Raw genomic sequence first — 27,603 nt, forward strand, 5'->3', positions numbered from 1 at the left:
GGTGTGGGATGAAGTAACTGCTGACGACGCTCTTATGGGAAGAGGCCAGCTTGTATTTCAGACCGGGGAGAGAAAGGATGAGGAGATACATAGGAAGGTATCCAGAAAAATTTGGAGGGGGTTAAAGAAAACATTATGTTTTTGCTAGAACTGGACCACTATAGACTGTGTTTCCACTGGTCAGCCAGGATCCCTGTCATGCCAGCGTGGTCTGCTTACGCGTGCAGTGATGTCCTCGTCATCTGTCATGACTGATGACGCCCAGTCTAGCAGCTATGAATGTGGCTGCCCTTTCTTCAAATAACGGCATCAAGCCCCTCTACTCTCTTGCTCATTTGTTTTTCTATCATGGAGGCTCTGACACATTAGAAGGTCATGAAATTAATTTAGTGGGTCACGGTCAGCTTAAAATAGAATGCAATAGAAACTCTGTCCAGTCAAAGTCACTAGTGGAATGAACTGTTGTGGTTAGGAGTTTTGTCTATTACCCACGTACATGCGTTACGTCTACAGGGCTGCTGTGTGAAATACGTTCCTTGCAGTAGATTGAAGCCACAAGAGTTTGAAGTCTTTGAACTCTTTTTTGACAGTGGAAAGGAAATGTGTGCTCTACAGGGGAGGGCTCACTGAGAAGCCCTGACTTGCTTGGTGCCTGCTCAGAGCTAGGAATGGTGGTGTGGGCCTTTAATCCCAGCACTCTGGACAACTAAGACAGAAAGATCACAAGCTCAAGCCCAGTATGGGCAGCTCAGTGACTTGGTAAGACCCCGTCTCAGATTTAAAAATGTAAAGAGGGCTGGGAATGGAGCTCAGTGTGAAGGCCTTTCATTCAGTCTCTAGGGAAAAAAGTCCCTGCTCATCTAGGAAGGGTCTGTCTTCAGGATTGGGAAATTAGCTGCCAGTGGTTGGAATGTTTTGGCCAGTAAGAATACTCTGGGTCTCTTCATTTGTTTGTTTGTTTGTTGTTTTTTGTTCGCTTGAGGCCTTGGGCCACATGAAACCAATTTGGTCAGATAGTTTCCCTTAACAGTGTGACTTATGGTGAATGCTTACATTGCGCTAGGGCAGTGATGGCCAGACACGAGTGACCAAACTGCAACCCCAAGTCTAATTATTTATCACAAAGTGCCATCACTGCAACTAAACCTGAATACTGAGGTTTTATTGTAAAAGAAAACACTCATACATTAACATCTTTTGTCTTAAAAGAAAAACAGATAAGACTTGTGCCATAGATTCGTTATCATTGTTCTAGAATAACAGGTATAGCTGAGGTCACTTAGGTAGGTGCTGCATGGTTATGTGGCCAACCCCCAAAACCTGTGGGCACCCAGGCCTGAGTGAGCTGCTGTGATTGTAACGTGGTTTCTGGGGAGACTCACTGTGGCCAGGAGCTCCACTAGCAGAGGATGCCTGGGACCTCATGCTGGCTCACCTAGACGTTGCTTGCTCTGGTTGTCTCCTGTGTCCTCTTGCTGTAATGTGCCAAAGCTGTAAGGATAAACTGAAAAGGTGAGTTCTTCCGAGTCCTAGGAGTCCTAGTGACACTGAAGCTCAGGGCGGGTTTCCAGGACCCCAACAAGGAGAAGAGATTGGGTCTGAGACCTGGAGAAGGTAAGGGACTTGCTGGCACAGAGAGGTGAGAAGCCTGGTGTCCAGCTAGAACATGGGGTCTGGCATGGGGGTCTACACTAAAGGGATCCTGTTTTGGTGAGGTGGTGGAAAGGTGTCATTCATTTCTCCATTTGAGACAGTAGTGATCTAGGGACACTATCTGTCCAAGTGTCACTGGTGAATTGAACTGGGTAAAACAAAGGAACTAAATATTTCATTTCTTCCTCAGTCTCCAAAAAGGGAATGAGACTCAGGAACCTGGTGTAAAATAGCGAAGCTGGGTTGATCCTTTCTCCATCACTACAGTGAAATACCTGATTCTGGGTTCTCTGTGAAGAAAAGAAGTTTTTCAGCTCACAAGTCCGGAGGTTCAGGGGCCCGGGGGTGGCCTGGGCGGGGCTCTGGGGAGACCTCGTGGAGGGTGATACTGCTGTGGTAGTGGTGGTGGGAGTGTGAGTGGGCGGAGCAATCAGATGGTGACACGGGAAGCCGAAAGTCAAGGTCAGAGTTGATTTCTAATGGGAACCCTCCTGGGACACATTCAAACTATATCCAACCCTTAGCAAAGCGCATTATGGACTCACTGCAAAAGCTGCTCCTAGCCTTCCTCCTGTCTTTCACCTAGGCCTGTTTTTCTACTGGTTAATGAGTTCGGTGCTAGTTCATTTTAAAAATCACTTTTAATTATGCTATTTTATGAAGAAATGAGATTTCTCTTTGGGGTCCACCTGAATGGAAATCAATACAAAATCAGAATCCAAGGCATGAAGAGAAGTTTAGCAAAGTCAGTCTCCTGTGTTTCCTTATGAGGTTTGGGAAAAGAATACCCAACTGATTTATCATAAAAGCTTTGAAGGGTCAGGGATGTAGCTCAGCAGCATAAGCACTTGCCTGGCAAGCTTGAGGTCATGAGTTTGATTCCCGGTGCCAATAAAAAAAAAAAGCTTTGAAATTTGATGATGAAGAGGGAGTTCCTTTAACATAGCATGATTACTTCTTAAAAAATATAAATCACATATAGCATCTTAGCAAATAATTCTTCCCACATGGCTAGCTCATACTTCTAACCTTGGGGTAGAAAAGAATTTGTGGGAATTCTTATGAACTAATAATGATGTCTGAATTCTCACGATGCTTCTATTATTTTGAACATTTTGGCAAATTGTGAACTTACTTGTTTTCCCAGGTCTTTCTTAAGAGTCGTGGTTTTCAAATAGCATGGAAGTGATTTGACAGCTACTGGCCCTTCCTGTCCTCCACAAAACAAAGATTGAGGGTGGCAGGAGGAGAGACTGTGAGTGGTCAGCATGGCACCCCCTGCCTTCTCTGGCACCCACAGTAGCTGTGAGCTTCTGTACTGAGAACGTGGTGATTGTGGGTGTATGTGTGCGGAGCCCCAAGTACACACCAGGGCCTTCAACTCTGTGGTCACTCCTGCTGCAGGTTCGACTCTCCTGCTCTTTATTGATAGACTTTGCCTTTTATCCTATGCATGGTACATTTTGTCCTTTTCTATGCCAGCTGGAATTTTTTTCATCTGCTCCTTTGCCAAATAACTCAGATGTTGTTGAATAATTTTGGCTGTCGCCATAACACCTTCAGAAAAGAAAATGCCTTTCTCTGTATAATTACACGTTCTGCTCTTTCTTGGTCATAAATTTTGTCAGTGTGGTTTACCTGCCTCCCTCCTTGAAATCTGCATCCGACACATTGTACTTTGGAATCTAAATAAACATCTCTCAAGCCTGCAACTGTGCAGACCCTAACCTAAATATTTGGTCTCATTGTCTGCTTTTTTATTTATTCCTGATGCTTCTCCTTTTCCTGAAATATGATTAAATTTCCTTCATGACACTATCTTCTTATTGGCAAAGGTCTAGCACTTCAAGTCATTTTGCTTTTTCACTATTTATTGAGAGCAAAAAGGATTTGATACATGCAGTCTTTCACTCTTCCAAACACGTGCCTTTCAATCTGAGGACAGATGACGTCTCTCTATACATTTCATTTATTAAGCACAGATCCCATGCAGCTTAGCAACATTTTCCTGTCCAAGGTGTCAAGGATGTCAGACTCATGACCTTTACACCAACATGATTCTGTTTTCAGGCTCAGCCTGGTCGCTCTTGGAGGTTAATTGGGTCTTGCTTCCAGCTGACTCTGCGCCTGCTCTGACCCACCCCCGCCTTCCAGGCCGTGCACATCGCATTTTCAGTGTGAGGCATGTTCCTCCCGCTTTGCTGGACAGAATCGTACATTTGGGACTTTTGTCTTCTCCCAAGTCCTCCTGCCATGGCCCTTCCTCCTGGGACCTGGCTCCACCTGGAGTGACCTTTACTTGGGATTCTTCCCTGATTCCCCTGGTCTGCCTGGGCTGCTGTCACTAAAAACCATCAGGCAGGTGGTGTGGGACCAGCAGAAGGCTGGACGTCTCAGACTGAGGTGCCTGCAGATCTGATGAGGGCCTGCTCCTTGGTCACAGGTGGTGTCTCCTCACTGTGTCCTCAGGTGGCAGAGGGGACAGGGCACCCCTCTGGGGTCCGTCTTACAAGGGCTAATACCGCTCCTGAGGACTCCCCAGAACAAGTGCCAGTGGGTTTGCCTCATTCTCTGAAACTCTGAGTAAACCAATTTCATAATTTCAAGGACTTTGGGATCGCCATTCATGAGGACATTCTGTAAAGAGGAGAATCTGTGTTAAAGACTCCAATTGTTAATTCCACTACAGTGAAAATGGGGAAAATATGTGTACATGCTCATGGGTGTGAACACACGGGTTCTAAGCTCAAGAGATTCGGGTTTTAATGTGCATCTCATAGCAAGAATAAAGGGGGGTCTGGAGAGAGAGCGTTCCTTAAAAAGGTGGTGGGGCTCCAGTGGCACTGGCTGATAGAGGGAGTTTTGCTTGGAAAACTTCCCAAGTATGTTTCACCTGTGTGTTCTATTTCCATCTTGAATGAGAGATGGGACCATTTTTATTTGACTCTGTTAATTACTTTTCTCACTTTGCTGAGACAAAATACCCAACACTCAAAATGAAGGGAGGAGAGGTTTATTTAGCTCACAGTTTGCAGAGTTTTTAGTCTGTAATCAGCCGGCTCCATGACAGATTGGTGTGGTGGAGGGGCAACATTTCATGGTGGTGGAAGACAGCAAAAGCAGCAAGAGCAGAAAGGAGGAGCAAGGCTCTTTCCCCCCTTGCACTGTAAGCAGGCTCCCACCCCACCCAGGGCAGGTATAATGCGCACACCGTCTCCCTGCCCTCCTCTTGCACAGGCTCAGGGTGTTTACAAAGTTAAGATCCTGCCCCCCTGCCCCAGTGGCTTAGTTAAACTTCTAAACTTCTCAAGCTGACAGAGTGTATCAAGCATTATAGACTCCACGCCAGTGTTTTCCTTGGAAGAGCAGAGTGGTGGATTAGACACTGCCTATGTCAGAAACTAAAGAGTGTGGCCCCTGGTTCCTTCTCTGCCCTGACCTATATTTTTTTAAGTGCTATCCATATCTTCCCAACAAGAACAACAAAATGGTAAATATCGTGAGCTGCTTTCCCTCTCTCCAGCCCTGCTCAGTAGACGTGCAGGCGACACTGGGGAGAAGTGAGAACACCCGGCTGTGAATGGGGGAACCGAGTCCTGCTCAGAGTCCTGACGCTGATGTTCTGAGGCTCCCAGAGACAGCAGTGCGGGGCGTCACCACCTGAGGAAAGAACTGTGATCAGAAGCTACACTGCACGTTTGGATTCTTTAAAGTTGTGGCAAAAGATACCTTGCCCTGAGTCCCCTTCAACATGCTCCCCTCCCTCCGAACACACTTACCCCATTGTCCTTGCCACTTTCTGAGTGGCTCTGGACGTCTCCTTTCCCGAGTGCCCTTCGTGGCACTGCGGTGGCTGCTTCAGTGTCCTGAATTGATTCAAAACGTTTACCTTTCACAGCCATTTTCACTGTGGGGAGGAGCCAGAAGTCTTGCAGTGCCACTCTGCTAACTAAGGTGGCTGAGGACGCAGCACCTTGTTTTTACAAGCCTGCCTTTCTGTGGGTTGGCATTCAGCAGCGACATTCACTGTATTTTTTATCACATCGCATACAGACACTCAGGAAAGAGGACTTGCAGAACTGCTTCAGAAAGTGGCAAGAACGGTGGGATAAGTATGTCCAAAGCACAGGAGAGTAGTTTGAGGGAGGTTAGTGGCAATGTGTCTTTTACTGTAATAATTTTTTTAATGCAAATATTGAGCTGAGAGTTTCATCACCATTGTGCACCCGGGCCTGTGGGGGAGGCACCTGCCCTTTAAGAGGTACTCCCCACTGCTCCAGGGTTACGTAAAACATCACCTCTGGGGTCACACTGGCCAGACCAGAGAAATTGGCTCGCACTCCACATTACAGACCAAACCTCCACCCTCACGCAGTTGTCTGGGCTCCCTCCTTAGCTTCCCCCTGGGTCTGGTCTTCTGTAGTTGCACGTCCCGGATGAGCTCTGCTTTGGGGCACCTGGATTCCCACCCTGTCCTCTAGCAGCTCCATGCAAAATGCCCTGTCTAGAAGCCCCTCAGGGCCACACTTCCCCCTGGAAGTGGCTGTCTCTGTTTTGTCAACTTGCCAGCCCTGAAGTACTTGGGGTACCCGCATGTCCCACACTGTTTGAACATAAACTGGGTAACTCATGCCTCTCCCAGCCTCCAGGGTGTCCCGAGGGTGTCGCTGCTGGGGCATTGCCTCCACGGCCTGTGGCTGTATGCCATCCAGTCCATTTTACCCCTAGGGTGGATGCAATCCTCCTTCACACCCCAGTCCCCCGGACACAAGGGCAATGTGGGTTTAATGGGTTTTGCTCACTGAAGGTTCCTAGAAATAGATTTCTGCAGGAAAATCCTGAACTTGAAATTTCCCTGTTGCTGATGCTCCTAAATCCTACGATTCAAGGAGTTTTTGCCTTCAACCCTAGACTTTTGGGCTTTTCTCATCTCAGGCAGCAGGAGAGATTTTCTCATACGGGGACTCAAGATCCACGGCCTTGGGTGAAAGGGGAAAGAGTCACAGTTCTCTTCATAACATTACGCAAAGTATAGCTGCCCTTCAGCTTCAGGCAAAGCCATAGTAGTTTTGGCAAAACCTGTGACCAGCAGAAATCATACGTACTTTCATAGCACAGGGACAGTTGCAGATGTCCGGAAATGCATTTCTGTGTACTGCTTCTCTTTTCCTTACAGAGTAAGATACATAAATGTGCCTTGCTTATGATCATCTGCCTTTGTAAGGGAGTTCCATTTTTATAGCCATCAGAAGATGAAAGCCAAAATTGAATGTCCGCTTGGGAAGCATATGTCCCCATCCAAGACTACTCCGCTGTTAAATATTGTTAACTGGTCTGAGCAAAACGGTCATGACACTGATAAATACTTAAAATAAAAATTCACTTTAACTTGCCTATGCTTTATGTATTGTATTATGAATCATTAATTAAGCAATATAAATCTATTTTATTTATATATTTAAAGATATGGAGCTGTGTTTCAAAGTAATAGATTTTCTTTGTAATCTGATATATCTTAGCTTATGTATTTAAACTACAAGATTCTGAGGATAGTAATACAGGCTTCACCGTATTGCACAAGGGGCTCACTTTTTTCTTTCATTTTTCTGTGTAGAGAGAACAAGGTTTGGATTTTTATCTTCTTAAATTTTAGGACCTCAGCCCCCTTCTGTGCCCTGACCCCAACCACCGACTTTATTCTGTTCTGTGGGACTTGGGAGTTGCTTTTTCTGCCTCATATAGTCCTGCATCTCAGGGCTTTTCTAAGCTAGGAAATGGTGCTGCTGATCATTAAATCAGTTGCCCAAGTCCCCACAAGAGACAGAGGTAGAGCCTGGGTCCAGAGGTCCTGCCTCTGGGGCTCAAAGCCTGTAATGATAACTACTGCATCATCTTCTGCAGCTGTATTATCTCTGTATATAAGCCCAGCTGTAATTGTCAACCTTCTTTCTTGCCCCCAGAATTCCGCACTTACAAAAATGCCCCCTCTCCCCGATCCTCAGTCCTTCCCCCTCCTTTCACTCTCTCTGTGTCTCTGTCTCTCTCCCTCCCCCTCTCTCTTTCTCTCTCTTTACTTTGCCCTAGGATTCAACTCTGAAGAAAAATCTCTTGCATTCTGAAACTGTGTCCTTGTCTCTTTACAAAGAAAGTCAAACTGAATCATCTCCAATGTCTCCTGTAGTACCATCAATATTCCTATTTAAATCCAATATAGGATAGGATGCTTGGCTATGGTAGCCTCATAGCCTGGCTGAGGACCAATCATTCTTCACATTGCCCACAGTGTCTCAGAATTTGCTGCAAGGCTCTAAATCTTTCCCATGAAGAGGTCACTGTGTGCCTACAGCTGCTCTCTCCCCATGTTTCTTGGGTGCAGTTGGATCTGTCACCCTGATGATTCTATACCCTGGGCCAACAGTTGCCCATATTCTTTGGTTGATTGTTTTTCTAGAAAAGAGAGAATTCATTCATGATCATTGTTCTTTTCTTCAAGCCCAGGAGGACTTCAGTATGTGTCTTAGTTACTTTTCTTGTTGCTGAGACAAAAGACAAAATACCCAACACCCAAAGTCAAGGAAGGGAAGGTTTACTTAGCTCACAGTTTACTTAGCTCACCTCCGTTCAGTCCGTAATCAGCTGGCTCCAAGGCAGGGTGGCATGGCTGGGGAGAACAGCTCATGGCAAAGAACATAGCAAAGCAAATGAGACAACATGAGCCTTTGTGTCCCTTATATTGTATCCAGGCTACCAGGATTAGGGTGGTGCCAAACCAATCAGTGGACTGATTTAGTAATCACACGCCCTTAATCCCAGTATCACACACTCTAGATCCAGCCACTTCTGAGTAGGCCCCACCAATGACTACATGTTGCTTTCGGGGGACATGTGGACACAAGCCATAACAATACATATCTGAAATGATAGCACAAAATACCTCGTTTTCCTCTGTGCCCACACTAAGACAGACAGGAGCAAGTGACATGGTTGTTATGACAAACAACCACTTCTGCAGGTCCTTCTAGGACCTACATCTTCTAGATGCCTTTGCAGTTTGAATAGAACTGATGTATTAGAGCTCATGTCTAGGCATCAAAAACCCATGCTTGCAGAGTCACTGAGCAGAATATTTCTGCCATGATGGCACCATTAGAAAGGTCATTGAGGTGACTGCTGTGAATAATGTGAATTCTACAGTTCTAGCAATGGCGTTTGTATCAGATGATGGCCTATTTAGTCACTCAGTAACCTAGACTTTTATATTATAATTGTTGTCAAGACAAACTGGCTGGTTCCCCAAGATTGCATAACCTGTTATTTTTATCTATAGACACAGATGTACCTAGTCAAAACCTTTCATTCCTAGGAAGGTGTTTTGTTGCTTATAGTACGTTTCATAAAGCTTAGAGTCTAAAATCCCCCAAATAGTCAGTTGTTCCACTTTTGAATTTATGTCTGAGTTGCTGAGCCCCCAGGAAGGTGTAAGACCTTTTCAAGGTCACCCAGGTAGACGAAGTGGGTCTTATGGCCCTCACCTTTGGGCCTCTCTGCACACCGCAGCTAGTGTCATGATTCCATTTTGTGCAGCCGCAGCCCCTGACCAAAATCATGGATGTTTCTCCTCTCTTCCCTCCCTCCCTTCCTTGCATGTGTGCACATGTGCATGTGTTTCACAGCTGAGATCAATGGTGCCTCTTTCAACCAACTTTTAACTTGACTCAAGTTACAATTTGCTTTGGAGCTTTATACTCATCACCTGGTTCTGCAATACCCTCCTTTCTATGGTTATCATTATCACCGCTGTTATTATTGTAGAATATTCATAACATGAAGTTTACCGCCCTCCCTTTCCCTTTTTACTTGCATGAATAATTAAGCCACTCTTACATCAGCAATCAGCACAACATAACACATCTTTATGTGATTTAAAGCCATGAAACCAGCCAAGGACAAGGGAATCCTTGCATGTGCCTGGGCATTGTCTGGGTCTCCTTGGGTCCCTGTTGACATCGGGGTGCCCTCAACTGCACTATGTCTCTATTTTCTTTTCCTTGCATCACTTACTCACAGGGTGCTTTTGCCTTAAAGGCTCTGCCAACAGAAAGTTGGGAATGTTAACCCATCAACTCATCTGGCCAGTGTTAGCCATTGGCTCCACAGTCTCACACCTGTTCAATCTAGTTGAGCAAGCTGACCTTTCACAAGGTGCAAGAATGGCTTGCATTCTCCCTGTGCCTAGGTGTTGGTTTCTGGGCAGAGGATCCTTCACCAAATCCTGACCTACCCTGAATCCAGCAGTTTCTGCACTCTAAGAGTTTCCAACCTTATGGGTCTTTTCTAGGGTCTGTTTTTTTTGTTGTTGTTGTTGTTCAGGTGATGTATTTACCCTTACTCTGTGAAGAAATTGCTCATAAGCTATCAGTAGATTCAGTGGACAATGATCCTTCTATGCCACCTCTGAATAACAGGGTGAAAAGGCTTCATTAGAAAGAATTATGGTATAGTTACCCAATGGAGTCAATGTAAGACCTGAAAGTAAATAAAGTGTATAAGTTGCACTCTATAATTCATCACCTTTCATATATAGCAATGATACTATAAGTCAATAATTATTTTGGATTTCCATGTTAAATTATGTGAATCATTTCATTCATTACAGATAATAAACCAGTAGCACAAGCCTTACATGATATCTTCTGTGGACCACTAATTTATTTCATCTCCTTCCTGTCCCACATCAGAGTATAAAAGTCTGTTTGTTCCTTGCAGGAATTACTTATGATGATGGTGGTGGTGGCTGAAGCAGAGAATTAAGACATTCAGCTTTAATACGGGGATTCCATGTGTGTGAACTGATAATCTAGGATTACGCCTCTATCCAGAGAGGCATTTATCCACTTGAACACACCGAGAATAGCTATATGGAACACATGAAAACATCCAGAAGCTCAAACTTAGAGCAGATGCAGAGACAGAATGCTTTAAAATCTTGTCTCATCCACAGAGACCCACAAAGATTACATCTGTAGATCATTGCCATGGAGCAAGGGCATAGTAATACCATTTGTCCTTTGATGTCTTCAATGCAATATATTTAATAGCTTCATGGAGGTATATAGGAGAGCAACTCATCTTGATGTTAGGGACCTTGGAAAACCTAAAATATTAAAAAAAAATTGAATAGACCATATTACAAATGTGAATTTCCTGGCTAAATCCTGTGGAAAGGACAGCAGTGACCTGGCCCCAGGCAGAGGTGTGTGCAAAATACTTGCTAATAGTTTGTTTATTCTTTTGAATAGTCCTCTGTGGTGCATGCTATCTCTGCATTAGCCAGTGGGGGCCAACCTTCAGATGTGTCACCTACAGCAATGCTGAGGATGCACTGGGGTTTTTGTTGTGTCCTTTGTGAAATCATCCAGGGGCTCCACCATGGGCAGCTGAGATGTGGAAAGACTCCAGCTCCTCAGACGGTTCACCTGTGTGCTACATCACAGGCATAATATCTCCTTCAAGAAGTAAGTGTGGAGATGGACATCAGATGGCCAACCTGTGTGGGAAGTTGCCTATCCATCTAAGCAAGAGAGGTTTCCCACGAGGGAAGGTTACCGATCAGAATTGTACCGGAAGTCGCTTGCTGTTTCCTAGTGTCCAGGAAGACCATTTGTGTGTGGTGAGAGGCACGGTGGCAGAATTGTGCCAACTCTAAGCCTAATGCTGCACTGTTCACCCAGGATGTGTGTTCTGGGAAGCAGAGAGTGAAGGAAGGAGCGGGAGAGAGATGAATGCTTCCGGGCCGCGCTACCAGTGACCACCTCTTCTGACCGGATCCCACTTCCTGACAGCAAGTCAGTCATAAATTCACCAGTGAACTAATCCACTGATGCGTATCACACCCCCATGATCCATTTCCCTCCCAACAGCCCACCTATGAGTGCCTGAGGCCTCGAGGGACATATAGATATGAACCATAACAAGAAGCAAGTTATTTGTGAATAGTACCTGAATTTATTTGTGAATTATATTCAAAACTATGATATCATTTTGTTGCATCTTTCTAATTCAGGGTGGATTTGTGATGCACGAGTCTTCATGCAGATATTTGAAAATCCCCAGACTGATGGAAAAATCGTGTTAATTCTGAAACCAGCAGGTATAACATACAAGAACAGCTTTGAGCTTCATGGGAAGACATTTTCCTCAGGAACCAGAAATGAGACAGCTGATCTGCTGTGAAGAGAAAGTTTCAGTTTGCTTAATTCTGTGAATTTGCTTTCTCCACTACTATCTGAAAGGGTTTACTTGGGCAGAGCCATGGCTTGGCCTGATGGCAAGTCTCCCTAGACACATAGCAGGCTTCCCTGGAGGCACAAGCCTGGAGCCACATGTATATTTCAGGGCTTCCCAGGCAGTCCTTTGAGCAAATATTTATAGAGTATTTTTTAAAGAATCACTGGTGCTGGAATTAAAAATAGTGCTTAATAATTAACAATGAATTAAGTGCTGAATAAATGAGTGAATAAATAATTAAAACTTTCAGACCTCTATGGACACATTTCAAAGGACATCCTGCCTTGTATCCTTAAGAAATCGCACACAATATGGTGTCTTGAAGTTTTTCTTTAAAATCATATACTGGGCTGGGGATATAGTTCAATGGCACAAGCGCCTGCCTGGCAAGTGCAAGGTCCTGAGTTCAATTCCCGGTACCAAAAAAAAATTCCAAATAAAATCATATACTAATGTCATAAGAAATATGACCTACCATATATATAAATAAAGTACATATCTATATCTATATATCTGTATCTATATCTGTGTAATACATATGTATGTGTGACATGAAGTAATCTAACCATGGAAGCATTATTTAACTGGCTTATAGTACTAACCTATTTTGGGTAGATAACCACTTTGGGGACTTTATAAATGACATTGTACAATGCTAGTTTCTCTTAGGTATGTTTTTATTACCATTTCAGAGCTAAATGGCCTTGACAGTAAAATGTTTAAAAGTAAGCCCCTCCCTATCCACCTGTTAAGCTTGCCCTGGGTGGCAGATCTATTCACCCCTGAAGGCTGCTAGGAGTCATGGGGTGGCAGGGGGGAGCTCTGTGGCCACCCAGCCCTGTGCGTGGAGTGGTTTTCCTGAATGACATAGTTCCATGGCAGAATCGTCCCTTGATAACACAAATACCCGGATGTTTTGCTGGATTGATATGAAACAGTTTGCCTCTGTTTACCTTGGGAATCTAGGATGTCAGAAGCCACCAGATTCTCCCCCATGTAAAATACACGGTGATAAACTCAGGGAGACAGTGTTAAAACAGCGGCTCTTTCCTGTGCTCTGAACCGAGGTATGCCTCCATGATTTTGCTATTGTTTTTACAGGCTCCTTCATTATTTAACAGATATTATTGTCCCTTTTACGTTCTGGCACAGTGACAGGTAAAGGTCATAGATGGTGAAGGAGTCGGCAGTAGTCCCTCCCCTCAGGGAGTCCGTATCCTCAGATTTTTCACTAAACTCCTACGTGAACACTTCATGACTAACAGGGATGACCAGTGGATTATAGTCCCCAGTTCCTGAGAGGCGCTGCTGTGAATAACAAGCATCTTCATATTGCTGGTATCTCCGTGGTCACTGACCAGAGCAGCTCTGATAGACTCCAGGGTGCTGTGTTCTATCCCATCGCCTCTGTGAAGGCTGTTGGGAGATAAGTGTGGCTTTGATGAACTTTCTTCTCATTGAAATTCCTGCTCTGTACACCACAGGGTTCCTCAGATGAACCTCAGCCAAGCACATCTCTCCTTCTCTGAGAACTTTGCTAAGACACGGGCAGCTGTGGTAAATGCTCAGTAATGCATGCTGCATGGCTAAGTGAGTGCATCTCATTAAGTAAAGAGAAGCGGTTGATAAGACAGGTGGCTATAATGAGGAATCAGCAAGACTAGGGAAAGTGAGAACTCATGGAAGACCTCACCGAGGGAGGGGCTTTAGCGCTCGGTGTTGAGGTTAAGGCCATAATTATGCCAGCTGGAAATTTAATTTCACACCTTCCTGGAATGTGCTACCAGGAAGTGACTCATCACCATGACTGAGAAATTGTGCAGAAGATTCCTGGGGTTTCCCTGGATGGTGCAGCACTCAGAGAGACCTGGGTGTGGTGAGTTCTCTATTACCAATATGACAGACTTTTAAAATTATGAAGATGGTGTATGCAAAACATATAATGTGAAACTACTCCCAAATTGAATCTATTATCATTCTTCAGTAAAGTCCTTCATGGATTGAAGGTCTACCTGCAATAAGTTCAGTTCATTTGGAGGCACCCATGGGGCCTATGGACAGCCCAGGTCCCCAGATCCATGGCCTGTTTATAGGAAAGCATGCATTAAAAAAAAAGTTGTAAAGCTGTGTTTTTCCAAATGAACCAACAACTTTTCAAGAATCAGAAAAGGCACATTCTCCAAGAAGACAGGCTCAGACATGACCACCAGCCCACTTGCCAATGTCCTGGGTTTATTTCCTGTTTCCTCAGAGGATGTCAGCTATCCCAGTACTGCCTCTTTCTTCTGAATACTTTTTTATGTGGTAAGAAGAAGTAGGTGGAATAAGCCAGTCCATCCTCAAAACTGCTTGTTTGGGCCCTCACAGCCGTCGCAGTACTTCGAGGTCCACAGAGACAGCGCCGGGCAAGTGAGAGCCGGCTGCGCGCTGGGTGACCCCGTGCCTCGCTGAGGAAAACAAGCAAACATGGGCAAAGGAGACCCTAAGAAGCCGAGAGGCAGAATGGCATCAGATGCATTCTTTGTGCAAACTTGCCGAGAGGAGCACAAGAAGAAGCACCCAGATGCTTCCGTTAACTTCTCAGAGTTTGCTGAGAAGTGCTCAGAGAGATGGAAGACCGTGACTGCTAAAGGGAAAGGAAAATCTGAAGACATGGCACAGGCGGGCAAGGCTCGTTATGAAACAGAAATGAAAACCTATATTCCACCTAAAGGAGAAGCAAAGAAGAAGTTCAAGGATCCCAGTGCGCTCAAGAGGCCTCCTTCGGGCTTCTTGTTCCGTTCTGAGATCGCCCCAAAATCAAAGGAGAACATCCTGGCTCCTCCACTGGCGACTTCGCAAAGAAACTGGGAGAAATGTGGAATAACACTGCAGCAGATGACAGGCAGCCATCCGAGAAGAAGGCTGCCGGGCTGACGGAAAAGTACAAAAAAGACATCACTACCTACCAAGCTAAGGAAAACCTGATGTAGCGAGAAAGGGAGTTGTCAAGGTTAAGAAAGGCAAGAAAAGGAAGGAAGAGGAGCAAAAGGAGGAAGATGAAGAGGATGAAGATGAAGAAGATGGTGAGGGGAATAAGTTGGTTGTAGTGCATTTTTTTTTTCTTGTCTATAAAGCATTTAATCCCCCTGCACACAACTCATTTCTTTTGAAGGAAATAATTGAAATGTAAGGCTGTGTAAGATTTGTTTATAAAATGTACGGTGTCTTTTCTGTGCATAGTTAACGCACTACCGAATGTGTGTTCAGCTGGCTCTGTCCCGGTGGTATTTTCAACAGCCACTGACCTTGCCTGGTGCAGTACGGGGGTTGTAAATTGGCGTGGAAATTTAAAGCAGGCTCTTGCTGGTGCACAGCACAGATTAGTGATCTACGGGGACAGTAGTTTTTCATCTTCAGTCGTCTCTGGTGCAGCTTCTACGAAATAATTGTGCTGTTAACTGCATACTGCTCTGTAACTGCAAAATAAAAAGTTGCAGCTGTTTTGTTGACATTCTGAATGCTTCTAAGGAAATACAATTTTTTTATGAGAAAAAAAATGCTTGTTTGGAAGCCAGACCTACCACCACCAAGGAGCCCCCTGGCCCTCCTCTACTGGCGGGCGTGTGTCCCATCCACCGCTGGCCCCCTGGGTAAAACAAGGCTGAAGATGTTGCAGGGTCTCTTCAAAGCCACACGAGCTTTTGTACATAAATCCATCTAGGTGACGCGTGTGCTCTACACGATGAAATGCAGTGCGTTTGTAGCTCTTCCCCTCCCCTGCAACATCTGATTCTTCAATAAATGAGAAAGCAGAGTGATGGTTCATTTGCTGGCCTGACTTTAATATTTCTGAGAGCACTGCAAACATTTATAAAGCACCAGTCTTCCTTTTCATAGGAAACAAAAGTCTTCTAGAAGGCTGTCTCTTTGCCTGAGCAATGACTTGAATACGGAAATCAGCAGGAAGGGCCCTCCGGCTCCAGTCCGCCAGGCTGGAGGCCGGATAGAGCTGCTGGCATTTCTGAGTTCCTACAGCGCCCTCAAGTGGCAGCGTCTCGCTCTGAGCTGTTTGCTGTGTGCTCAGCCCTTTCCCTGGGCTCCTTTTGTTTTGCCTGGCTTTGCTGTTGTTTTGCCGCTTTGTTTTTGATTGGATTCATCAGAAGGGCATCAGCTGAAAAGGCTGCCAGAGAACAGGATATACAGGTTGTGTTGGAACCACGGGGTACTATCGTACTATCGAAGGGACACCGTTGGTGTGGCGGGTGGGGTAGGGCATAAGAAGGAAAGGGAGAGAGAAATCCCGGAGACTCTGAGAAGTGCATTTGCCTACTTTCCCCCTGTTGCTCCTTTTGCTACGATCAAAGCAAAGAATAAGCAGCACACTACAGAGTCAGAGCAGTCAAGAGGCTGTGGGACAAAGGGATCCTTCTCCCAGCACCAAATTCTGTGTAAGATCATCTGAGACGTGGACCATGTGCATCAAGTCTGCTTCCTGGCTGGCCCCTTCCTGTGATAAACAGGGCTAATAAATATGAAATAGGGCCAGAAATTCATGTTTGACTTGAAGACCCTAAACATGAAATCCTGTTGTGGCTTTCGTAAGCAATTGCAAAATGAAATTTATCTTGTAAGCTAATAAAGCACATGTAATATATTGAAAACAAGATTTTTGCGGGATATTCCAAATAAAGAACCCTATACATGCTCATCTGCCCGGGCATTTTTTCCCACTATGTTCATCCTTACCCTGAACAGGAGTGGCTGAGGGTGTCTGGCCTGCCTGGCATCTCTGGGCAAAGCATCTCCTACCTGTCACCCTGGGTGCAGTGGGCTCCATCCTGGCCCTCCGTCACCAAAACGTTTGCTTCTGAGAAGCCTCTTTGGGGTGTGCATAGCTGAAACCACTTATGAATAAAGTGCTGATACACATAAGGATTTTATTTATTCATTGACTTGGTTTTTTTGAGACAAAGTTTTGCTATTGTTTCAGGCTGGTCAGGAACTCACTATATAGCCCAGGCTGGCCTAAAACTTGCAGTGATCTTCCTCCCTCAGCCTCCCGAGTGCTGAGATTACGGGCATGCACCACCATGCCGAGCTCAAAGATTTTATTTGTAAATAATTTGGCAACCCAGGAGTTGCTTCTCCCTCTCTCTGTACCCTTCGCTTCCCTCCAGATGCCATCTGGTTTGGAGCCAGTAGTTCCTGTCACACGGACATATCTCAATACTGTTGTTGTCACGTCACATTTACCCGAGGTCTTTGAGCACTGAAATACATTTCCCTCCAAACATGCGAACTGAAGGAATGTGCAAATGTCAACAAAAAGCCAAAATAGAGCGATACTTTCCCCCAGATTTATGCACCATGACAAACAGAATCCAGATGGAAAAACTCACTGATCTGTGTGTTCCACGGACGGCAGCAAGCCACAGCGTTTCTCTAGGTTGCATACACACAGGGAGCTTTGATTCTCCCCCAGTGTAACTCTGGAGCCCTGTGCCATGGCAAAGCTAATGGGATTGGCAACCCTCAACATCCTCATGCTCTGGATGAGAATCTGATGCTTATGGATCTCTCCTAGCACAAGGAGCCAGCATTTGGCAGAGCCAGGAATCCGGTTCTGTTTTTCAGGATACTTTTTCTGTGTAATAATGCCTGATTGCCAGAGACTGAAACAGAAGACCTTCTCCCTGAGGTGAGGGAGAGCTCTGGCTTGAGTTCAGCAGCTCCATGCTCTTAAAGGTCTGGAGCTGCATCATTGCAAGCGTTCACCCTTTCTCCTCGTGGCCACAAAGAGGATGCCAGAACCCTGAGCACCTCATCCTCACTTGACTGTGTTCAGAGGCAGAAAACAGGGGAAAGTGATGCCGAGGAAGCATTTTCATCATCTCTGGAAAATTAAGGAGAATGTGCTGGTTTTCTCCAAGCACTGATTCAGTGAGTAATGCCTAGCTTTTCCCAGCATGCAGCACTACCAATCTAGATTATTTTTAAGTTGATGAGCAACAGGAGATATCTTTGTAGACTGCTTCTATCACGCCCTGCAAAGTTAGACTTAGCCGGTGCCAAGAAGGAAAGGATGAGAAGATATTTTCCAGAAGCTGAAAGTCATCCCGCCGTTGTTAGGTGAGGGTCAGCAACATATGGACTTCTCCAGGCTCCTGCTTGAGAAAGAGATTTGAACAAAGTAGAATTGCGTTGAACTTGGCGATGACATTTTTTCCTCAAAGATCAGTGATGTCAAGGTAGACAGAGGAGTGTGAATCACTTTGCATCTCTTTCTGTAGCTGGGTGACTGTTCAGGAGATGAACTCTTCCCATTGCATTCAGGAGCAGAAGCCCAGGACTGGGCGTGGCTCCTCTTGAGGAGGATTGCTGCTGTGAGATGTGCTCATCTCAAGGGGCTGCTTCCCGTGTGAATGACAAATCCAACCAGCAGCTGCCTAGGAAGTTCAGGGCCTGAAAGTCTCATTCTTTGACTGGAGGAGTTAATACAATGCAGATGTAATCGGTAGATAAACCTTTAGACCAGCATCTTTCCAAGGTTTCTATTAAAGTGTCCATCACAGTATAAATACACTACCTGAAGGTCTGGGGTCTAATTAGGTGCTTATCTGGGGCCTTATGCTTTATCTTAGAATACTCATGATTTCTGTATTCTATCCTACAGTTTATTTTGGATTTGATAATTTTATGTTCTTTGAGTAAATTGCCTGCTGAAGAAGATACTTAGCTTATGGATTTGAACATCCCAATTGGGAAACTCAGCATTCACTGAGATCCCTTGGAGCCATTTGCATCTCACTTGAAGCTGAAGTCAGGCTGTTCCTGATACCAGAGCTGAGGCAGAGAGGAGACAAAAAGAGAGAGAGAGGGAGGGAGGGAGAGATCCTGAAAGGCAGATATAAATACAGCCTTATAGCACTTCATCTTTTTGCCCCAAGATGGCTAAGAAACCCTTCAAAGTCATTTGAAAGCGTGAATTTATCCAACTTTCCTCATGCGGACTGAAAAGGCTCTGTATAAAAGATGCTGTTTGGGTATTGTTGGGTTACAAAGCGAGGTAATGACGGTGATTACGGGTGCGGTGCGGAGGGCTGAGGTAATGGGGTCCATCAGGGACGCGAAGCACACTCAGGGAAGAAATGGGATCCACCTCATCCTATTGTAGCTGAGAGTCAATTTTGCTGTTGCGAGTGAGTGAAAAAGCTGTTCAAATTGCAGGCTTCTATGACTAATGGATTTATTTAACCAACAGCAATTTCTGTTTACCTGTCAAGCAAAATATAAATATAAGCAATTGTTAGGGGAATTACTTTTTTGAGTTCCAAATTACTATGATTTGAAATGCAATTAGTAGTATAGACAAACCTATTTTTGCCTTTATGAGAAGGAAATTGTTCAGAAATGAGCGGAGTGGTGCTGATACAGTTGCAGTCCGCAGCGAATTGAATTACCCCAGAGAAGCCAGTGGGTGGCTTCATTTCAGCTTTACTGCCCCTAATATGATCCGCTTTCGTTAATGGGAACCCACTGTCTAGGAAGCCAGCACACCGGGCACGCACAAGTCAGGGTTTTGCAGTGACATCTGTCTGCTTTGCTCACGGGGATGTGATCATAAGGTGCCTTCCGGCTCCTGAGGTTCGGTCTCACACCCTGCTTCAGAGCTGTGGTGTGCGTGGTGACAATGCCTACAAACCAAGCATGTTTCATGGGCCGGAGACTGTGGTATGACTCAAGACAAACTACTGAGCCTACCCAGAGTAGCACTAGCCCACTTTTAAATTTGTAGTTACGTTCCATGGGAAGTTGTAGGAAATCTTAACGGATGGTGAAAAGTAAAATAAAATGGATTTCATAATGAACATTTTAACATGCTTTAAAGGAGTAAGTTCAGGAAAATGAAGTTCATAAAACTGGGCTTTTAACTTAAATATGTTTATTAACTTTATCGATTTTTAATTAAGGGCAGAGTTTTTTTATTGCATGAAATAAGCCACACGTCCAAGGCAGAGGCACAGACGATTTTTTTAATGAAGTTAATTTTTGGAAGTAAGCCTGTTTTCTCTTGTCTGCACAGTTCTTCTGCTGAACTGAGCACATTTGGGCAAGATGGAGAGGCATTTTGCTGAGCGACAGTTTCAGTACCTCTCAGACAGGCTCCAACAGTTGTGGCCTCTCAGCTTGCACCGTATCTGCATCCTCTCTGGCAGCTTCTTTGGGCCATCCCCTCCCATCTTACAAAGCCACCGTCTTCTTCCAGATGAGCCGTGAGCGCTAACTCAGCACTGAAGTCACCCTGGACACTGCCCTGCAATGACAGCTGTGACTTTGCGTGGCCTGCTGAGATAAACCCGTTTCAAAGAGGAGGAAAGATTTCCTTTTACATTCTTGAAAAGTGCTAACCCTTGGGAGAAGCCGGGTTAGGTGGATACTCTAAATGTGTGAGTCATTCCCTGGGAATAAGTAAGCACTTGGGAAATCTTGCAGGTTGTCGTAGGGCCCTGTAGGAAATGCCTGCAGCGCATCGCTCTGGGGTGCGGCTCTCAAACTGGAATTTTGTCTTAGTTTTTCATCCTTGGGACACAGTGTGTGACACCCACAGTGTAAAGGAGAGGTTTATTTTGGCTCACAGATTTTAGAGGTTTCAGTCCATAATTGGCGGCCCCAAAGCAGGGTGTCATGGTAGGGGGCAGGGCAGAGAAGACTGGTCAGGGCACAGCCCACAGGAAGCAGGAAGGAGATGAAGGGAGGAGCCAGGGAGGGAGATACCACAGACCCTTCCAGGCCACACCCCCGGTGACCTCCTCCTCCTACAGGCTTAACCCCATCGTGGACTAATCCACTGAGGAGTACCACTTCCCCATGAGCCAGTCACCTCCCAGAGCCCCGCCTCTGAGCATGTGGCGCTTTGTGGGACTTCTAGCAAGAAATCACAACAAGCATGCGTCAGGATCACCTTGAGGCTCGGTAAATACGTGTTTATCTGCCCCAACTTGGCCTCAGTTTGTCCGGAATGAGACCCTGGAACGGGACCTCAGAATTTACACTTCGGTCAAGTCCCCAGATGAAACCTACACGACTGGTACACAGGCCTAGAAACAACTCTGACAGCCCCGGCCTCAGGGGGTTGGAAATGCTACCCAGCACTCCTGCAGTGCAAACCCAGGCTTTATGAGAAACACATCTCTGATCCAGAGGTTTCTAGCAGGCTTTTTTCTAACAAAGCGAGCAGAGCTGTAGATGTACCAAAATGAGCAAGAAACTGAGAAAACACATCTATTCAAAAACGGAAAGTATTACCAGTCTGATCATTTATAGCGCCAGCCTGATTCACCACGAGGAGCGTCGACTGTAATCCGTGTGAATGCAAGTTCGTTTTCCCTCATCATCTCCTCCCAGAGCATCGCACAGCTGGTGCTGCCGGCATTCGGGTGTTTACAGAACGAGTTCGTGAAATGCTCACACTGAACCTCCGTGTCAGCCGACCGTTCTTGGGCGGGGATTTGGTTTGGCTGTAGGGAGCTAGTGATACTAGTGCTCTGTAGAACAAATCACCCCCAAACACAGTGTTCTGCACAAGTCATTTATTCTAAGACCGAAAGTTCCTCTACTCTGGCTTAGCTACCCCCACCCGACTGGCTCAGCCGGGTGGCTCTGCCCGTGCCCCTCACCACCACTGGACTCAGCCCCAGGTTGTGGGTGGCTCAGGTGGGCTCCAGGTGTGTTGTGCGGCAGCAGCTGACTGCGGCCTTTTCTTTGATCACAGATCACCAGAGTGCGGAGGTCGGCTAGGCTAAGCGGAGGCCTGCAGTGCTTCCTCCTGTCTCAGGTCCATGTATGCTCCATTGGCCAAAGCGAATTGCAAGATCAAGCTCAAAGTCAGGGGGTTAGGTGAGGACACTGCTGAGGAGGAAAGGGAGGGGATGTTCGTCGCTGCACTCCAATCTGCCATGGTTTAAATATGGAATAATGGCTGCTCCTAACGATGAATCCAGGACCTAGAACCCAGGGCCTGGAAGAGGTATCGTGGGTTGTGCTCTTGAAGAGGCTGCTCAGACTGCCCATTGCACACTCATTGTACACCTGTTGCACACCTGCTCAGGACCTCGTGGCTTTGGCACACGCACCCGTGCTTGCCTGCTTTCATTTCACTTGGGTGCGGGTCATTTCCTAATTACTGTTCTTTTCATGGGTCCTATTCTAGACAGAGCCTCAACTCAGGAATTACCTTCATTCCGACAATTTTTGACATGGGTTAAGAAAGGAAAAGAAATTAGTTTTTTAAGAGACTTAAAATTCAGCCAAGCATGCACCCAGGGAGCAGCAGCTGCCCTTGCCCCACCCTGGACTCCTCTGAGGCGGCTCTGCCCTGACTCTGAGGCATCTCCTCTTGTTGGTTTAAAGGCTGACATCCTCCCTCTGTCATCCTTATGCCTCATCGCCATGGCGCTGCAGGGAGAAGAGACGCCAGGACACACGGGCCTGGCAGTGGTCGGGCCAGTGGCGAGTGTGCTGGGCCTTCCTCCCCTGTGTCTGGTGGATGAGCCTTCTTGCTCAGGGTGAGAGGGTCAGACTCACACTCCGTCCTCCTCGGCCTTAGTCCCGGCGCACATTCGGGGTGAGCGCCACGTCCCCTCCTTCCCTTTGCAGTTGCAACAGTCTCTGCAGGAGTCGGGCTGTCCACCTTCTGTGACAGCTCCACCGGCCCCACTTTAGAGAGCTGCAGGGATGGCAGGGGAGGTGTATGAGTGGAGGGGGAGTATTCTTTGGGGGATCCAGGCAGTGCGCGTTTAACTGCGATAAATTTTTCCCCGCGATCTTCCATCTGCCCTTGTACTTGCTCCTGCCTAGCGGGGACTCTGCCCTGGCCCGGCCTCTTCCTACTCCACTGCTCCTTGCAAGTCAGAACCTGAGAATCCCACACAGTGCCATGATGCGAACGCTCTCGCTTTCAGGGGATGGTCTGAGCCCTGCCCTCCCTGTGTGTCACACTTCGTCCTGCAGCCAGCCTATTCACCCAGGGTGTAGTCCCTCAGTGCTTGCCAGGGGGCACCAGAGAGAACAGATAAAGGCTTTCCTTCCAGACCACAGCCACTGCCCCTGTTGAATAAAAAATTAAAGCACAGAAGGGCAGAGGCTCATTACTTTCACTTCAGCATTAAAGGAAATATATACAACCTCGTTCACGGGACCCGAGGATGTGTGTGTCCTGCAAAAGGGTCGGGAGCTCTGGGGAGAGCTGAAGTGAGGTCTCTTCTAATACAGCCCTGCTAGATCCGTAGATGAGACTGCTCTGAGAATGCCTTGATTACGGCCATGGTTGCCCAGAGACGGACAGAGATGCAGACTTTTCTATACCCTATGGTGCAAGACCCTAAGAGCCTTGCAAAGCACTGCAGAACTTATTGACATAGCAGAAAGTAGAAAGTACAAGTCTGTGCCTCCTTGAGGACAACAGTAATTATTTGGATAATTTCCAAAGCTGTGTTGGTAGTCACAAAAAAAGCAAGATTTCATAAGTATTCATAAAGCTGCAAGGCAGTTTTAGAGAGAAAAAAAATATATATATGTATATAGTCTACTGATATTGAGAGAGACAGAGGATGAGGGAGAAAGGGAAGAAAGGGAGCTGGAATGTGGGTGCAAAGATGTGGGCTGTGGTCAGATGTGGAGGAGCGAGGGGAAGGAGAAAGGAGAATACGGATTGGAAGGGGAGGTAAGAACACTGAGGCGGCCTAGGCAGGGCCAAGGAGAAGCATTTTGGCTGGGTCCCCCCCCAGCCGTGGACTGGGTCAGTGGTTGTTTAACGTGGATGGCAGTGAACTTTACCACTTGTGTTGATTGCCCAGCACTTGTGTTTGCGTATACAACACAAGAGCAGTTGGTTGTATTCTCACCTGTGTGCCAAGCCAGGCAGTTAAACAATGGCAGCGTGAAAAGCCAGAGAACAGTGCTACTGGGAAATTGAATTTTAAAGTTACTGATTTTAGAGGAAGCCTTTTTATTGAGTTAAAATAAATGTTTTCCTCTAAAACATACTAGTATTTAAGTGTCGAGTTGAAAAGCTCAAACTCAATTCCACAGGTTCTTTGTGTTTTCTAAGACCTCAGAGTAGCAATTGCTGTGTGTGTGTGTGTGTGTGTGTGTGTGTGTGTGTGTGTGTGTATACAGGCCTGTGTGTGCTGGACAGTTCTTATTCGAAGTTTGTAAGAATGTCACATAACCCAGTTTCTAATTGGTAGTCATCTTGAAAAGCACGAAAACAAAACTCTTCCTGAGACAGAGACAGAGGTTTTTCAGAGCTGAGAATATGCTTTGTGTTTATGGATCTCGCACTACGTTTTCTGAAGCTATCAAATATTTGTTCTATGTTCCCCATTTATGAAAGGTCAAGGTGATACTATCTAAAAGATAACTGGTGCCCATCATCTTGGGGAAGACTTCCCTTTGGAATACACCCACATTGGCCCTTTTATTTCTCCAAAGATTAGTTTTAGGAAGAGAATAAAATCATAAACCTTGTTCTCCTCTCCTCCCTCACCACCCAGAAGAAGAGAGTAAACTACGGGATACAGTTCTCTCAGAAATAAGGAAACTGCTTACCTAATAAAAATCACATTTCTCCTCCTGAAGTCATCATGCTTTTGGTATTCCTATAATGCCTAGCTTGCAGGTAGACCAAAAATTTCTCCTTATTGTCACTGTAAAATCGACTCTCCATCATATTTTGCAGCGTCTGCCTAATTCCCATGACTTACCATATTTGTTTCATAAATCGGGTCCAGGAAAAATAAGCATACACTCACACCTTTACTTAATAAATAGGGAAAACATAACCACAGGACGCTGGATACAAACATGGGAGGTGGGCATTTGGTTTAAGCCATATTGGAGAATTAGAATCTCATCATGAGATAGTTCACAAAAGTAATTTCAGAAATGATTTTGCATCCAGCCCCCATATGGAGGAATGAAGCGCTGCTTCGGTGTAGTACACTCAGGATGCTCAGGGGCTGGGTGAGCGGAGGGAGCTACGGGTCTACTTCCTTCTGAAATGGTATAGCTGGGCTGAAATGCCTGGGGCTTTAATGCTCCTCAGTGGGGTTTTAACACCTTTTTGGTGCTCATACATGAGTGTATTTGAGATCAGAATTGAACGAACTATGTATTGTGAATGTAAACAGTGTGGCTTGCCTTTCTCTAAAATGCTAACCACCTCACTCACAGCCCGTAAAGATACCTGCGAGTCTGCATCAAAGCTTCAGACACATTGGGAGGGGTCTGTGCCCAAGCACACAGGTACATCCTTGCTCCTGGCCTAAAATTTTCTGTGAAATGTTCCTGGGAACACTGTCCACACTGCAAGGTGCAAGCGGCCCCGTTCTTTAGTTTGTCCCCGGGCCCTCGGTCCAGAGGAACCCTGCGAGCCTCTGTGGTCTCACCTTGCTCTGCCGGGCCCTGGGCTTCCATCTCCGTTCACAATTTAAAATAGAAATCATTTACGTGTCAGATAATTTCATAAGAGTTTTAAATTTTGACAGATGATAATTTCAATACCTACAGGCTCACTTGAGAAAATAATTTTATAAGCAGGACACATCTACCTTCTTTATGCATTTGTTGTTATTCAATTTGTCATTAAAAGATTTAACCTATGATCGTTAATATGCACGTACCTATAAAGTACTGCGGGTGTAATTACCGTTTCACATGAAACGTGGCAGTATGGCGTGGTGCTTCTTATTCTGAGTCTGTGCAGCAATATACGCGTATATGTCACGCATCCCAAGCACAGCCCCGGTAGCATTGCTGTGTACTGAAACGTCAGCGTCTTGCTGGAGGGTAGGACCACATGGCATGAGTTTTTCTTTCAAGGCTGTAAGGAAAGAGCTGCCGCCTATCAAAAGCATAGCTGAGGTGGGACATGCGGTCCAAAGCCAGGTTTTCTATCTAATGAAACGCGGCGACTTTTAAAGTTTAGTTTCATGCTTCTCTAACTGTTGCCTTGGCAGGGCTGGCCAGGCTCTGCCCGCCCCAGAGCCTCTGTGGGTTTCCTACGCCATGGCAATTTCAGGACGAGGCCACCTGTCACTGAGTTTGGGTCAGGGGTGATGCCCAGGGGTGACGGGTGGGCTGGTCAGTGAGTCCTAAGCCGGCTCACTCCCTCCCTAGCTGCCTTGCCTATGATTTTGAAAGCCAAGGTGGGGAAAGGGAGGGGCAGGGAGCAGCATGTGGGACTTGCAGGGCAAGGGTGGAGGGCAGGGAGCATCCCCGGGTCTGGGGAGAAGGGACAGGGCGCTCAGGGGTACGTGAGACCCTGGCCCTACCCGGAACCAAGAGCATCCGCAGGGCTGAAGCCAGGAGGACACCAGCGTCTGGGCCGAGCAGGGAGGCAGTTTGCGCGCCTTTCCACACAGGGGCGCTGGAGCACGTTTTAATGCAGCAAAACGAGTTCACGAGAACCCCGGGCTGGTGCACATTTGGGGTCACCGTGCCCCTGTGGCTTCCTCCGGCGCGGGGCCGGGGGAGGAGGGCGCAGGCTGAGCGGTCGGGAAAGTGGCTGGCCCCCGCAGTGCTCCCGCCTCTCCGGGGCTGCTGGGGAGGACAGGGGGTTGGCATCCGCGAGCACTGGCGCGAGGGGCGCTCGGCGGCCTCCGGAGGCTCCCGCTGGCCTGCTAGCGCCCTGCCTTCCCCGCTCGAGGGCAGGCGGAGGAGGAAAACAATCCAGGCTGTTTTCCAAGCGCTGGGCGGGGGCAGGAAGATGGGCTCCCCGGAGCCCTGCCGCCCGCCGCGCCCCTCCTGCCCCAGTCCCCCGCCCAGCCCCGTGGGCTCTGGCGCCCAGCTTCGCGCTCTCCGCCCCTGGGGCGCAGGGCGGTCGCGGCTTCAAATGGGGCAAGAGAAGCCATAAGATCGACAGAGGGGGCGCCCTGGGGGCTCGGGGGCTGCCATCGTCGCCGCGCACGTCGTCTGTCCCTCTGCCCACGCGCTCAGTGGGGACCTCAGCGGGGACGGGGTGCCCCCATCCCTCGCCACTGCCCGCCTCCCGCCCCCCTCGGGCTCCCCAGGCCCCTCAAGCCCAATCCCCAGGTGCGCAGGGCCCCCGGGCGCCGTCCCCGGCGGGGCTGAGGCGGGCGAAGGAGGAGCCGCGCGGGGAGCCTGGAGAGGCGCTCGGGGTGCGAACGACGGGGCCTAGGCTTTTCCCTCCTCCATGGCTTTTTTGGGTTTTTTCCCCTCTCCTTCGATCCCTCTGATTAGGCCGCATGTGGCTGTGGCAGGGAGTCAAAAAAAATAAAAAAGCAGCACAGAGAAAGCGCACACACGCCGACCCGGGCTCGCGGAGCCGCGCGAGGGGGCGCAGGAGGCTGAGCCAGGCGGAGGCGCCCGGCGGCGACTTCAGAGTGGCGCGCGGAGGAGCGGCCGCCGCAGGCTCGCCTCTCTTCTGCCGCTTCTTCCTCCCCGCCGCCTCCTTTCTCTCTTTCTCTTTTCTCTCCCTATTTTTTTCCTGGAGGGGGTGGGGCGCGGGAGCCCGAGAGAGAGCAGAGGCAGCAAAATCTCCCCGAGCACCCAGAGCAAACACCCGCGAGCCGGCGGGAGCGCGCGCGGCCCGATGGCCTCGCTGTACCAGCGGTTCTCCGGCAAGATCAACACGTCGCGCTCCTTCCCCGCGCCGCCGCC

At 47.2% G+C, this 27,603-nt stretch overlaps 1 protein-coding gene and 1 pseudogene across 3 annotated transcripts in view; both read left to right on the forward strand.

Moving 5' to 3' along the window:
* Positions 1 to 27,603, forward strand: part of Dpp6 (dipeptidyl-peptidase 6) — an 842,230-nt gene that overhangs the window by 222,100 nt on the left and 592,527 nt on the right. The window lies entirely within an intron of this gene.
* Positions 14,395 to 22,491, forward strand: LOC102021986 (annotated as a pseudogene).

The sequence above is a fragment of the Chinchilla lanigera genome, unplaced genomic scaffold (genome assembly GCF_000276665.1).
Source record: "Chinchilla lanigera isolate Chin_1 unplaced genomic scaffold, ChiLan1.0 scaffold00090, whole genome shotgun sequence".
Classification (NCBI taxonomy): Eukaryota; Metazoa; Chordata; class Mammalia; order Rodentia; family Chinchillidae; genus Chinchilla; species Chinchilla lanigera.